At 44.5% G+C, this 12,513-nt stretch overlaps 1 protein-coding gene across 2 annotated transcripts in view; it reads left to right on the top strand.

Moving 5' to 3' along the window:
• The window catches only part of LOC118502669 (myosin-I heavy chain), a 44,840-nt gene that overhangs the window by 2,283 nt on the left and 30,044 nt on the right, over positions 1-12,513 (top strand). The window lies entirely within an intron of this gene.

Here is a 12,513-nt window from a genome sequence, read left to right on the forward strand (position 1 = left end):
GAACCTCAAGGCGTTCCTCAAGATGGCTCAAGAGTGTTGGGAACTCCGGTAGCAAAAACGTCTAGAGTACAAAGACAAAAAAAGGGAACCGAAAATAATCATCAATTAATTTGTGCGACCATAACTTTGCGCTGCCGAAATTGACTATCGTCAACTGAGTGGTTTTTGGGGAACAAATGGAAACAATAAAAATGATTAGGCCAGGAAATAGAGTAACCGAATGCCCGTAATTATGGGTGAGTTCATAATGGAGTTGTGATTCTTAAATGGTTTAGACTGGGCAGAACTTTTGTTATCACCTTGAAAACAAGTGGCTTTTAATGTATATTTACAGCCGTAATATTATGATCCACAGCTCAACTAGACGGCATTTGTGATTAACACAATTCTTACTGTATTCTATAGCTGCACACATATCCACCTATTCAACCAAGATAGTAAACCAAAATTAAAGAATAGAGCTTTCAAAACTCAGTTATATTGCACTTTTAAACGCAACAAAATTGTTGTTATGGTTTTAGTTACGAAGGTCTGGTCCATCAGCGTTGGATATCCACCAAATTCTGATCCAACAGCCATGTTTCTTCTTTGGCTGTACAACCTCGAGAGGATTAGGCCTGCTGTTTTTGACTTCCTTGACTTAGCTTAGCCGTAGCTCGAAAGGCAGTCCTTTGCATATGGAGATTCTGATGAGATTCTATACCCGTACCTGCCGCTTGAGAGACTGAGCCTCATCCCCCTCGACTGCTGATCCGCCCAACAGAAAAATGGTTAAGCAAGTTTAAAAATTATCTGAAATGCTTTTAGTCAGTTTGTTTTGGGTCAGATTTTAGGCAATATGTCACAACTTAACTGTCACTTTGTCTGATAGTGTTTATCAGGTTATGAAACAAGTGTCCACAAGTTTAAAACAAAATGCAACATTACATATACCAACCATGAGATGTAGATTGCTTAAATTGTTTTCAACTTATAAAGGCCAGTTATATGGACTGTATTATCAAACTCCGACCTTATTTTTAGAGAGGCCTTTTAGAGGTTTCTCAGGATCTGGCTGTTAACCTTCAATATTACTTTGAGTGTTCATAGAGAGAAAATTTTTTTACATAAAAAAGGATCATCTTCAATTGACATAGAATCATTCTAATCTTTACAAAAGCAAGGGATTGAATATTTTAATATTGAACGATTTGAATATAATTTTTGGTCACTTAAACAAATTTTTGTTGCCTGTAAAACTTCATAGGCTTTGTTTTCTGTTGATTTATATAAACGTTATTGTTTTTTTTTATTTCTAGTACATTCATATGAATATCTTCTCAATACATCGTCTTTCTGATAGTTGTCAATCGTTCTTGACTAGGTCTTCCATTTTAAACTGTTTCTAATATTATTTTGAGATAGTTTAAGTTACCTACTTCAAACCAAAATGTTGTCTAGCAATAATTCGCACTCATCGAATAAAATTATAGCATAAAAATATTTGTTTCACTAAAAGAAAACAACAAACAAAATGATGTGCAGAAGTATTTATAAAATGCATTAATATGTAAAATTTGGTGTCTACAGGAAGTGGTATCAGTGTGTAACGCACCTTCGTTACGAGCACAGTGAGGGAGACTCGTAACGCATCAAAAATTGAATTAAACACATCCTTTTGGCCACATCCACTCAACAAAAAAGGGCACACAAAACAAAAAAAACCCAAAACATGGCCAGACCCTCTGGGAGATTGTACCCCGTTGTTTCCAGAGCGAGAAACACTACACACTTTGGGTCGATGAAGCAAGGGAGCATAAAAAGGAGCATAAAGGTTTAATATATGTATTTAAATGACTTTGGTAGCGCTTCCTCTACTTCCGGGACGACGAAAGCGTATGAGGGGGAGGGTTCTGTAGACCCTTTCGTGTCAATAACGTTTCAATGCTTGGTAGAAAGAACTGTTCAACTTCCTCGTGTATGTGCATCCTCTTCTTCTTTAGCACTTTGAGGCAAACGGATTGTTTGTAATAATAAAACAGTGCGTGCACTCGCTCGCTTCATCACCAGACGATGATTGCACCAAAGAACTGACCGCCGAGAAACAGTACCTCGGGTGGGCAAATAAACATGCGGCCACACCGGAAACAATAAATTTGCGTGCAAAGTGCAGCGATGTGCAATGTGGTTGAATGATTCTTCAACTTTCTTCCTGTCGAGCCCAATCAAATCTCGTTTGCTCGTACTTGATGCTCGTAGCGCAGCGAGAACAAATAAGCAACTAGACATCGGCATTGAGAGGAAAGGATTTTTAAAATCCATCTCCATATGCGCACCAGCCAGCACCAGAGTGGTGCCCGAGCGTGTCTTTTCTGTTTGGAAGCAAAGTAGCAGCTGGAAAATTTATTATTTTCATCACCAACACACACACACCAATATGCAGTTTGGTCCTTTTGGGTGTAGGAAAGTCTCTACCAACACGCATACAAACACGTGCCATTGCAATGGTAAAGCGCACGTGCGCATGCACGCGATATGGGAAGACCAGGTTTGGCAGCTGTCAAACCGTTTCAAAAAGGAGAGCACAACAAAGCAACCAGCAGCACACACACACACTCTCTCTCTATCTCGGTGTATGTGTGTGTGTTTACATGTATGAATACAAATAAACATTGATTCCTCATCATCACCAACACCACCACCACTACTGGAGGATGGTTGTCTGGTGGAAGAAGAAAAGGATCCATGCGGGTGGATTAAAATTCGAAATCCGCTTTTCATCATCCCTCTGTTTCGCTTAATCATCTCTTTGGAAAAAAAGACAGCGTGTAAACAATTTTGATCCGTGTTCGGTGTGTAGGATGATGTGAATAATTTTTAATATGAGCAGACAAGAAGACTTAAAATCTCTTTCACAGCCACCCTCATCAGCAGGGTGCGATGTAAGAATGAGTTTAAAAGGTCTAGATAATGCCCGAATAAGGATAGCTGCCGGACATGATGGTGGTCAAGGGGGCTCCGGAGAGTGTGAGAGGTGAAGGCTGACAGGTGGTGCGACAACAGTAAAAGTGCTGCACGGTGCATGCGTGTGCAGCTGCAGACAGATGGTTATGTATGGGTCACGGTTTTCTGCCTATCATCTTCTATATTGGAACCCGAACCCGAGCCGAACATATGGTTGGGACGGGTAAAAACGATTACTGAAGTGTTGATCGAATGTCAACACGGGAGGAATCACAACACGAAACAACTTTCATCCAAAAGGAATGGTGTATATGAGCTCTAGACGATGCAGCGTTGCATAACACTAAACTACAGAAAATATTGTAAAAAAAAACTCTGGAGTAAAGCTTCTTCAGATAGCGCAAAGGATTAAAGTTTGATCGAATCCTGTAAGCAAGAAAGAATCTAAAAAAAATCTACAAAAGAATTGCCACGCCTTCCCTGGTAACACTGCGGTAATAAGCTAGGACTTAGACCATGACAGTCGTAAAAATATATGTTTGCCTGTTTTCAGCAATTTCTCTTGCTAAGACTTGTCGCTTTATTGCTACTCTATCATGACCACTAATTAGTTAGATAAGGTCCTCAGATAGTGGGTTTCTTCTTCTTCCTGTTTGGCACTACAACCTCGAGAGATCCTGGCCTGCAATTTCTGGCTTTCTGTGATTTGGTTTTACCCGTAGTAAAGTAGTCAAGCCCTGCGTACGGGGAGGCGGTCTGGATGGGATATGAACCCCGGCCCTGCCGTGTGAAGACCGGCGCCGCTGTCGCCTCGGCCACCGGACCGCCCCAAGATACCCAAGATACCCAAGATTACGGAGATTCCAAGATACGGATATTCTGGAAATTCCAGTGACTCATCAAGTAACGCTCCCTGGTTGGAATCGATACAAAAACGAACGCCTTGTCTGATTCGCTCTTGATTGTGGACCTATAAAATCCATAAATTAGTGACGATACGCTCCACATCTCCGAGGACTCTGATTTCCCATGTGTCTGACTCATAATCAGCACCGTATCTAGTCAAGTAGTCTACACTGCAGCAGTGTTGTCGTTGGGATCAAACCAGACAAAAACACGTTGCATCATGTGATAAGAGTGTGCACTACATGCACTGCAGCATAAAAAGTCCCTCCCGATCGTGGAACAGTGAGTGGCGAGAGCTTTGACCCTTTGCATCCCATTGCAGCCAAGGACGCCGGTGCAGCGTTATCACCCTTTCAATTATTACAACAGCAAACTACAACTGCCAATAGTATAGGCTTCGAGCACCATAACTCACGCTGGCCGCTACCAGTGCACGCGACCACCAATCGGCTCAAATAGATAACAAACATCTAGCTCTCGAACGATAATGGTCGATCGTGCGGTTAATTGGGCATACATTTTGCCAGCTTTTCTTCCTAACTGATCGCGTAAAGAATTTATGTGTGCCAATAAGAAGTTTCCTTTATTGGTTAGACCACCGTGCGACACGGGAATTATGGACAAGTGCCGTTCTGTGCCGGTCGCTGTGTGACAGGGTTATAAAAGTTATGGGCTGCTATCATAACATGGGAGATATAAGGACCACAGACCATAGCATTCCATCGCATCGTGCCGAACAATTGTTCAACCATGATTTATAGGATTGACAGCAGCGCTTAGCAAACCGTGGGTCCTACCGCACAAGTGACCACACTGTTTGAAAATTCCCAATGGTGGTCGGCCTGGTGCCAATGTCTCCCTGTGTGGATATACCTCGGCCAATGTTTCTTTTTTTCATCCTTACCGAGTACTTACCGAGTACCCACCCTGCTGAGTGGCTGGCCGAACATAGGGCTGGTTAGCGATTATGGTACAGTTTTTTTTCCCTAACAAACGGCACGTTTTTATGTTCACCTGGGTGCTTGGAGTTTGTTTCTGTTTGACCCCTTCTCCATAGTACGGCTACAATGTTGCAGCCATGTACATTTGTACGTTTGTCCTCTGACAGTGTTATTTTCACCCCGGACCCAGCCCGAGGTCTACCACGATGACCCGATATGGAGCCGGTACCACTGTCAACCGACCTACGTTATTATGCCACCCCGAATGGAGGGAACAAAACATGGAAGTCCCGATTTGCTGATGAGGTCGAATCGTGATCAAACCATTTCTCCGCCCGACACGAAACACGGAAAGATCGAAGTACTTCCGTCCGGATTCATCTCGGAGAACCGCCGGAGTAGTACCACATGCGCAGACCGTCTGTCTGCGGGCCACGTGATACGAGATAAATTTATGGCATAATTAATTGGGGCCCTGATTGAGGCTGGTTCTAGCTCTAAACGAGCAGCCGGTTAGTTTAAGGACCATTCCGTTTACGAACGGCTCCTTAGCGAGAAACAATAGCGGGCAGACCAGATCTGATTGGTGAGATTTTAACGCACTGTCAAGGCGTCAAGTGTCGATACCTGTGTGTACCGGTAATGAAGCCGTAAATTATAGCACCAACCAACCCGCAACCTGCCCGTAGGAACAGGCTCAATAATTGAAATATTAAAACAGTTCTCTTCAAACGCACACTGCATCGAAATCTAAATCTCGCAGCGATATTAAAGCAGGAACGGTAAGGTGACTGGCTGGCCGGCCTGATCGTGCACCGCGAAAGCAGGTTAAACACGATTTAACGACAAAACCGTAGCGTTAATTACGCCCGGCAAACATTTTACCAATCCCGTCCGCCGTTCGGCCACCATCCCCGGTCTCGGTAATCAATGCACCAGCGGCAGCAGCAGTAGTAGCAACTGGTTGGTTGGTTGCATTCGATTCTCCCACACACGGCTCTCCACGCAGTTGCGGTACTACGGTGTGGGAGTTGTAACTAGATAAGAAGTTGTCAGATTTCTCAGCTTCAGCAAACCTACCGGCTTAACGCCCCAACTGCCCCGATCAAACGGAATGGAAGCCAATCGGGCCTGTTAGTGAATGCATTCCACCGGAGCTGCAGTGGTGGCGGTGTTTTATCAGCAACACGTTGCCTTCGGTGCCTCGGTCTAATGCCGCACAGCGAAAGGCTCGAAAGAATCGAATTAAGAACTAGGACGTAGGAAGGGTCAAACCCACCACCACGAGCGCAACGGGAGAAACATTTTTAATTACTTTTAACGAGTCAAAATTTGTGTGTGTCCGCTCGCAGTAGTGGTAGTACCCTTCACCGGATTCGATTCCCGGTTCTGGCGAGACCACGCCCGATAGAGACTTGAGCCTGCGCAACACCCGTACGAGGCCACACTTTATGATGGCTTGCGTTCGGTTTTTTGTTTCTGTTTACCTGATGGCGCAGTGGGTGATTGCAAAAAGGCGCGCGCCCCCGTCAACGCGTGATTTATGAAGTATGGTTAAATTTGTCCCTAATTGGAAGGGATCGTGTCGGTGAACAGATTGGCTTTTTGTCCGATGTTTTGTGGACATCGGGCTAGCGTGTGTTAGGTAGGGCATGTACCTGGGTAAAGAGAAAGCAGTATTTGGTGGTGGCTGGAGAGTGCGAGATCTATCGATGTCTTAAGTTGAAATGATTGAAGGATTAATTGAACCAGTCTGAAGAAGATCATAATTCGTAACATAGAACTATAAGGGTTTTTCTGGCCTCAAGCTATTAAAAATAGGTCGATTATCTAAAAATTATTGACACGTAGGGGATATTCCAGATATCATTTTGGCAAAGGACCTACAGCACTTATTTTGATCTGCTGCAGAGGCCCTCAGAATAACTCAAGGACTAGGGACGAAATTTGCCAAAAATATATCTGGGCAAAGGATCAACAACATTGCCGCGAATCAATTTATGCCTAACATACCTGCTCAGTTCTCAAGGAACGGACTGAGTTGTCTGGTACCATGATCATGACATGGACAGCCTACCAGAGCCTGGCGAGTCTAGTTCACTGCACAATATAAATTCCATTGTAGCAGCTCCTATATTTTCCTTCCATATATCTGGACCAATAATTCCGAACAAGAGGATTTCCATCCGTTCTGGACATAGCCCATCGTTCAGAGGAGTATATAAATACTGGGTGAAATGGAAAACGTTTTATACGTGGTCCTTGCTTTATCTGTGGAGATTTTCATCAGACTAAAGTATGATCGGTTGCCAACTATCATCTTTGCGCTCTTCTCGTCATCGAAGTTGTCGTCGGTGCTGACTCAGGGTCAGCAGCTCAGATAGGTTATATTTTGGAAGACTTCAGAGATGCGATTACCTATTTGTACATAGCTTCTCGGTAAAGCATTATTCTTAAGCAGGACAGCAGGAGGAGTCGTCATTATTTTAGGCTAAGTTTCTGATGCATAAGAGGACCTCACACCAACAATGTCTCTATCAAGATAGACTTCATGAAGGTGGAGCATCAATTTTTTAGATCATATTTAGATCAAATCAGATCTCATCAGATCTTCAGTAGAGGTTCGTGGATAATATAAGAGGTTGGATAATATAAGAGGAGGTCCAAATCGTCGTACTGTCAAACAAATTAGACGTTTTAGATAAGCCCAATCAGATCACTACATTAATCGCCATTGGAAAACTAAACGATCTAATTAACTTCCATAATGCAGCTTGATAAATAAGCAAGCAAAAAGATGTAGCAAAAAAATGTCGTACAATAAAAAATGAATAAATATTGTTCAAAATTAAATTATTCCACAGCCAATGAACCAACCAAGCCAGCTTTCGTTGTGGTTCGTTTAGTGATGATGAGCGAAGGTTCACGGCGCGAGGCTTTTTCATGTCTCTCACTTCCCCACTATCTAATCATGGTAACTAGTACATCGGCTAAATATTGTTTCCTCTTTCATTACCCCACAACACTACACACATACAAAAACACATTTGCAATCAATTAGCGATCCATTCCTTCATTCCTATGCCATCCCCCTTCGTGGACCGGAATTCGCATCGGAACAGTGATTTACCCGTCGAAACTAATTAACGCACCGAAGCCACCGAAACGACTCATACCGGCGTACGCAAAACGATGGGATCCGAAAAGAGTAGAAATTGCTTAATTTAAAAATCACCGCCTCATCGAAACAAATCACCGAGTGTTTCGCTTGCTGCTGGTGGCCTAAATATTGAATGCCTTCCCTCACCTGAGCGAGCTCACGCGTATGCATACGGGGCGCGAACCTCCGAATGTCAAACGAAAAACCTTCCCATTCTCAGTGAAACCTCGTCCCGGAACTACCCGGCGACCTGCACTGGACAAACCCCTGCTTACGTAAATTATGTGTGACACCTCACATTCACTCCGCGGTCGCGTAATAGTCTGGAAAGACACGAAACGCCAGCGTACATCTCCCCGCTGACTCATCGCATTCGCGCAAGTCGTGCTGAGTAAACATGGGAAACAGTTTTGTTGTTCGGTTTGGGGAGACCTGGAACTCGGTGACCATCTTTAAACGCGGGCATTGCGGGTGGCCGGTGGTGGAAAACGGCGGAGCAAATAAGAGCACAAGAAATGGGAATCCATGGGCCGTAGCTTCGTTTGTGCGATTGGTGGCGTTATGTGGTGTGTGGAGCGAAATGAACTTTTCAACAACCAAGAGGACAATCGCTTGCAGATGCTTGAGGTTGTGACGATGGGTGTCGTACAAAAACTGTGGCTGGAAACAACATTTCCACCATATGGTAAACACATTCTTGGTTGTTATGATTTTTTTTTGGATTCACATCCCGCCCATGATGATTGAGTTATCATATCTAGTTCAGAATTGAACGTCTATTAGCATAGTTAGTTAATGGAGAGGTAGGAATTCTTTACAAAAAGCCAGAAAGTCTCCAGAATAATATGCCTTGAACGACTCAAAGCCTAACCATGCTCATTCTCCTGTCAAAGTTCTAGGTCTGGTACAAAACAGCCCGGCCTCTTTCCCTTACCTATGTGCGCCACTAGCTCCCGTGGTGAAAGGATAATCAGAAAAAGGGGCTTGCCATTTCGAACCGCACACGGGCTCTGCAGGGTGTCGATTAGTCATCGACAAAGCCTTACAACGAAAGGATAGAGTGTAGGAATGCGTTTAGGGCCCAGCCGTGCTTTAATCCGGAAGTAGACAACATTGTATGCACCTTTCCATCGTCGGATAGCTTTCTACCCAGTTGTCCAGAAATCCTGATATGTAAAGTTCACGGGCAAATGGCGCTTGTACGTTAGCTTGGTATCTTAGTTGTTTGTTTGCACATCAAGGCTATGATGGACGCTTTCCGTCTCCAGCGGCAGAACAAACAGGTTCATCAAGATGCTAAACGATTGCGGGTAAAGGTCTCTCCGATCGACAACAGTCACAAACGACCCTCGGGGCCATATTCTCTTCCGTCATTCCATTAGCGCGGGTTTCAATATATTTTGTAACCGAAACACACACCATTGCTTCCGACTGATCGGTCCGCAATGTCTCAGGACGCAGAGCCGCTGAGCAGTTGGTATAGACGTAATCGGCCAGGCACCATCTGCTCGGGGACCGGTTGTCAGCTGGAGTTACAAGGTTGTAAGATAACAACACAAACAATCTCCGTTCTAAGACGGCATGGCGTGATGCGGAACTGGGATTGCCAGTCCGCCATTATGATTGTGAAATTATGCAGCTTAAAACTTCACTCGGCTGTGTGTAGTTCGCTCTAATTTATTCTGCTTCATCAGTAGAACGATGATTTCTACTCAACCCCCACCACCGACGTTGCATGACGTGCACTACAATGTACTAACGCCGTTTCTCACTGGAGATGAATTGTAGCGATGAGGAAAGTATGCAGACACGCAAACGCTAATCGTCCGTTCGTCGGATTGCGGCGTGGATAATAATTACCCACCATCGCCGATGCGGACAGTTTGATCAGATTCCTAATTTATGGCTGCGATAAGCGTCCGGTTAGCTAGTCTCTTGGCACGATCCGCTTCCATACTCAGGGGTGGGCAGTCATGGAAATGGAAGTTGGTATTACTCGCTATTGTTCCAACGATTGTGTGGATAAGGGAGGTAGTACTATTGTCTTCAAGTTCTGATGCATACACTCGTAGAAACTAAATCAGGTGTCTAAATGAGTATGCAAAATATGATTTACGCATTTAGTTCGAATGTCCTCAATTTTTATCTAAAATCTGTCCTAATGTAGATCATTCCTTATTGAAGGTCCATTCTATACTCTCGTCGAAGTCGAAGATCCTGACCTACTAAGACGATCGGCAGGTATCTAGTCATGTCAGGTTTGAAGTCGTGATGCAAACACTTGCCGACTAGATCAGAGGTCTGAATGTGCTTGCACTAACTAAATGTCAAATAGTTTTTCTGTCCTTTAACTAAATGTTGTCCTTATATAGATCATTTCTTGTTGAAGATCCATTCTATACTCTGTTTGGAGTCGAAGATCTTGACCTACTAAAATGATCGTCAGGTATCTAGACAGAGAACTTTGACCGATGATCGCATACGATTTTTACAAGAGCCTAAGCCTTTTTCTAGCATAATTGATTCAACGGCCATTCGAATCTAAAGACGTGCAAGATAGGAAAAGCATTGGTGTCACATTCCGATCGTAAGACCACAATCGAATCTGAAGCCTTAAAATGGAAATTGGAGAAGGTAAAAATAGAAATTGGAGAAGAAGAAGGGAGAAGGTAAACTGGAGATTCCTAGGAGACCTCTGTTACCGGAAAAGGTGCCATACGACATCCACGCGAGATCGACGCAGTATTATTAATATTGACCCTCAAAAGATCACCAGAAATGTCGCTCGTTTTCACTTTTTTATATTTCAACTTTAAATTATTCATGTTAGAGATTCTCGGTCGCAATCTTGTACTTGATCGCATGATAACTAAAGATTAACCGTAGCGAGTTAATGAACCACCGACACTTTGCCGACCACTGCACCTTATCGCATTCAGTAGAAATTTGTAAGTTATGCTTGACAACGTCTGTGATGTACGAGACTTGATGGAGTGCATCCAATAACCGATGAAAGCTCGCTGGAACAGAGATCGATCACCCGTCCATTGACGTTACAGCGACGATCCCTTCACGATTATTATTATTATTATGGCAATTGCGCCCGATTGCGCTGATTGATTGCCATTCAATGTTAAACGAGCCATCAAGAGGAAGGCTAAGAATGCCATCATGGTGCTGTTGACCGTTTCCATCACATTTTGTCAGCTGGAGCTGTACTAAATTTTAAATCTTATTTTATATCATATGTCCATGCGTTTGCATGCGTTCCCTTCATAAATCCTGTGCGTACCGGTGGCGTATCATTTGTATCGATCGTACCATATTTTGCGTTCTAAATTATACCTCCACGCTCGAGCTCCTGTCGCTCCAGGTGTCAGCACCTTTCGCCAGAACGGTCACATTTTGTCCATGGGCTCATTTTTCTTGCCGTTGGACCGTTGGTCGTGTGTCTTGGAAGTCGAACGCACAAACCGTTGTACCTCGTTTATCAGACCTCCATAGCTCCATGGCTCCATGGCTTGGTTTGTCCAAAAATGATCCGACCACAGCCAGCCAACGGGTGGCCACCGTAGCAAACGGACGCCCGCCAGTGACTGTTTATGGAACAGTTTGTATCAATTTATGTCACGTAATTGAATCTAATCGCAAACCTGGGCCCTGGGCCGTAAGCTGGCGGGCGGGTGACATATGCATGCACCCATGCTGATTACGGGCCAATTAATTTCCGACCCCCGATAGCAACGGGTGGCTCGTTTCAGCTCGCCACGGCGCCTGTCATTATACCGTGCAGATGGCTGTTCTGGTGGGGTCTGTGGTCAAAGCAAAAAAACTTCCAAAATCCAGATTTTTGCAACATCTTAGGACCTCCTGGTCAGAACTTGGCGATTCTTATCGGTCCAATCGAACGAACCCATACGGGCAAGCGTTCTCGTACCGCCACTACACAGTCTTGAGCCTGAGTTTCTGCTCCCTGTACAGAGAGCTCCAGAGTGCCTCGTTGTGCCTGAGAATCATGACCATAAATTACCGTCCAGCTGGAGACCGTAGTTACCAGTGATTGACACGTCTCGGTATCCGCTGCGGACGCAGTTATCTAATTCTCGCCCCCTAGCAATTGAAGTACACATGGCCAGGAGCAGGCAGCAGACACGGTTGGCCACGGTTGGCGATGAATTACCGTCGACGCAGGATAATATTCGCTTCGCACGTTACAAAGCCCGTCGTGTGCGTGAGGCTCGGTGTGAAGAAAGCAATCGAATGTTACTTATTTGCGGTTTCATGTATCGGTGGTCTGTCGCTCGCTCGGTTCGCTGACTGAGCATTATTAGTAAGGGGCAGCCGCCTCGTGCGCCCGGTTGTCATGTCTCGAACCGTGTAGCGATCTTGCTGAGTGATATATGCGACCTGCAGGCCGGCTACCCTGGACAAAGAACACATTGCCACAATGTTTCCATCCTTCAGGCGTGCCTTCCTGGCTTAATCGAAACGCGACGTTCTCGCGTTATTCTCGGCCCGGTCGGCTACCGTTCGGAAGGCGTTGGTTGTATTTTAATTTGCTGA

The sequence above is a fragment of the Anopheles stephensi genome, chromosome 2 (assembly GCF_013141755.1).
Source record: "Anopheles stephensi strain Indian chromosome 2, UCI_ANSTEP_V1.0, whole genome shotgun sequence".
Classification (NCBI taxonomy): Eukaryota; Metazoa; Arthropoda; class Insecta; order Diptera; family Culicidae; genus Anopheles; species Anopheles stephensi.